At 32.0% G+C, this 3,317-nt stretch overlaps 1 long non-coding RNA gene across 2 annotated transcripts; it reads right to left on the reverse strand.

The window, feature by feature from the left end:
- Window positions 1-288: 288 nt before the first annotated feature.
- LOC100571246 lies at window positions 289-2,111 on the reverse strand. 2 transcript variants are annotated; one of them, XR_119564.4, is made up of 4 exons: window positions 1,624-1,891; window positions 1,136-1,228; window positions 802-1,008; window positions 289-463 (listed from the first exon to the last, which is right to left on the reverse strand). It is a non-coding gene; the product is annotated as an uncharacterized LOC100571246 (long non-coding RNA). The 2 variants fall into 2 exon arrangements; XR_001680349.2 differs by lacking the exon at window positions 802-1,008 and having other exon boundaries at window positions 319-463; window positions 1,624-2,111.
- Between the last annotated feature and the right edge of the window lie 1,206 nt (window positions 2,112-3,317).

The raw sequence follows: 3,317 nt of genomic DNA on the forward strand, positions 1-3,317 counted from the left end.
GTTGTTTGATAAAAGAATCACCCGGTATTATGTAATAACTGTTATAAAATTACCTAAATTATAATACAGTAAAAATGAAAAGTATTTTTTTAACATAAATAACATTTTAAGAGTACGTAATAAATGAAAGTTTTGTCTTCGTTTGACAAATTCACAACATATCAAATTTTAATATCAGAATAAGCCTTTTTAGTTCTTACAAAATGTATTCTAATATTAGAGTGGATTGACCAGTTATCAATTTTAAAGGTAGAAATATTATATTATATTTATATTAATTTTAAAGCAAGTTATGGGCATTTTAAATTTTATTTTAAGCCAAAAAGACGAATACAGCGCATTAAGTTATTAAAACAAGTAGTTTACCTGAGGAAAACATAGCTTTGAAAGAATTGTAATGTTGTTTGACTACCTGCAGCAATTATTATTCATCACCCATTATCAAAAATTGAATAACCTAAATCTAAAAAAAAAAAAAAATTAAAATTGTATCAATGTTTTTAAACATTTAAGAAAAATGTAATTAATTATGTAACAATACATTTTTACAGTAATTGCTTACAAATAAATATATTGTTATACAAGTAACAAAATATGTCATGTGAATGGTCTTGCTAAAGAAATAAGATTAAAATGATTAGTCAAAAAATTTTCATCATAAATTCATGATCTATAGAAAAACAAACACAACCACTAAATACTTGAAACTTTAATGAATTTTGGTTCTATTTAACTACCTTTGTGCATCATTTCTATAAATTAGACTAAATTACGTTCCTATATTTTTTTTCTACTACTGACCTTCAAACAGTAGATTTTCAGAATACGAGAGAAATGTTTTGATTTACAGAACAAAACAACTGTACTGAGGAGCATGGCAAGAAGTGCTAAATAGTTGAATAATTTATAACTATTTGATAAACAATGGCACAAAATGACATTAAACAACAGTCAATGACCAATTATCAACTGGCACTTGTTGCTATGCTTTGAACGCTGAAAATGTCACTGCAATGAAAAACCATGATATAAAGGAAATGGGTTAAATAAAAATGAGTGTTAACACTTGAAATAATTGTATGGAAAATGTAAATTGTATTAATATATTATACAGAGTGCATAATAAATAAATTACCGTGCAAGAAGAACGCAAGTCGTGGTAACAGGAATGATGCAACTTGGTAGTCAGCTCAACGCTTAAGTGAAACCAGTAATATAGGCGTGATTCCTAGAGATAAAAAAGAATTTGTTTAACTTAAACACACAAAGAGAAAACAAAAAAAAACTATGTTTATCTACAAATCAATCGCATTGGTCATTATTGAATACGTAAACGATTGTCGATTGAATACTGCAATAATGTTAATTTAAAAATATAGCCGTCGCTGTGAAATCTGATTTATAAAACAAAAGGTTTTTTGGTTTTTCTACGCGCAACGATGCACTTGTCGACAATGTCGAACAGCACGAAAAACGTCATACCATAAACGATTTGCACTCAAAAGGTTTCCCACCGATTTTAAGTCGCAAAACGTTCACACGACGAAGACATATGTTACGGTTTTTCAGTAACGTCGTCGCCGGAACAATAGTGTGGAAGCCACTCCGAGAAAGTGTACTTACGTTTACGTGGTCGCCTCCGATCGGTCTCCACGCACAGATTTGGATTCAAAAAAAAAATTTCAAAAAAAAAAAACACAAACAGACAAACTTATCGTCTAGTCTAAACAGTTAAAAAAAATAATAATATTGCGATACACAATATTTTGTTCGGATCACGGCTGGCGGCAGGCTGCGGTCATGTAAATAGTAAATACCAAAACAATGGACCTGATAACGGCCATGATAACGGCGAGCATGGATACGAAAATCTGTCCATGAAAAAAAGCATTATTACTTATGACACTGCGTCTCACACAATTTCGGCCGTGGTTTCATAAAAAAAAATCGGAAAACGATTAAACGCCGAGAGTCTAGAGCTCGATAATGATGTTAAAAAATAATATAATATATTATGATGTTTTGACGATGTATAATGTTATGTTTCTCGACCACCATCGTAATCGGTTGAAATTGTGTTTACTTTTCATGTGTCCACAGTCCGGCAGCATAATCTAATATAACCTACATACCTACGTATTCAAATTATTGTTTATTAAATACTCTATTAGATACCTAGGTCAAAGGTGTGTAGCTATCAAATCAAATAATAATATTATATAACAGGTACAATAAACTATAAAAGTACCTGCAGTTTCGTACCCAGGGGGTCTTCATACACCCCCCTCCCCACATTTGCCGTATTATGGTATAATAATACTTTCATTATTAATACTTAATATCTATCGTGTGTTATTACGTTTTACGACTATATGTAAAATATTTGAGGACATCTGTTGATTTCTTGTTCAAATTGGTAGGTTAGGATGTGCAATAATAACTATATTATAATAATTTATGGGTCTAAATATTGGTTGATGCCTATACGATATTATATGATTGTAGCCTTGTAGATAAATGATATAAGGTATAGCAGTATATATTATATAATATTGGTACCTAATTCAGGAGTTGTGGCCTCGTGAGGTCGTAGTTATAACTACTTTAACCGTTTGTAGAATATTGGCCCAGAGACCTGAACCAAAAACGAGTTACCACGTGGATCTTGCTAAATATATTTACTATTTAGTGTGGATACTGACTTAGGTTGTGACTCGTTAGGTGGGTATAGATAGGCCTTCGGGACTATAGGTCGTCGGATTCGGGTATCAAAACATCATGTCCTCACTGTCTAGTCACTATATAGTCACTAGTCCGCCGCGGGTCGTATCTAGTTTTTGTGTTACGCCAACGAAAATTATAAACCACATGTCCACATTTATAATAGGTAATATTGTTTAATTACCAGATCAATATAATGATGCATGCGTGAATTTTAAAATGATGGTATTGTCTGTTTGGCCCACGATTAAAGATAGAATAGAATACTATTAGATATAGATTACTAGATAGATACTATCTATAGCCGTGGTTTGGCCTCTCTCTGGCCAGAGCAACATAGAGAAATCGCGTTCACACAAATTTATTTTATTTTTATGTTTTTGAGTAGGTACCTAATCTCGAGTAAAATTCTAAAATCACTTATTAAAAAGATGGGAAAGTGGGTGTCGCTGTACAGTAGGCTACAAGTGGGTCACTGTAGGTAATGGATGGTGTTAAAATTTAATTCAATGGTGTAATTGTATTGTATAGGAAAAACGTTTCTGAGCGAAGACGGTCAGTCAGCCTATGATATTAAGTGGCCAGTGGGCAAGCCC

Source organism: Acyrthosiphon pisum, chromosome A1, assembly GCF_005508785.2.
Source record: "Acyrthosiphon pisum isolate AL4f chromosome A1, pea_aphid_22Mar2018_4r6ur, whole genome shotgun sequence".
In the NCBI taxonomy this organism is placed as follows: Eukaryota; Metazoa; Arthropoda; class Insecta; order Hemiptera; family Aphididae; genus Acyrthosiphon; species Acyrthosiphon pisum.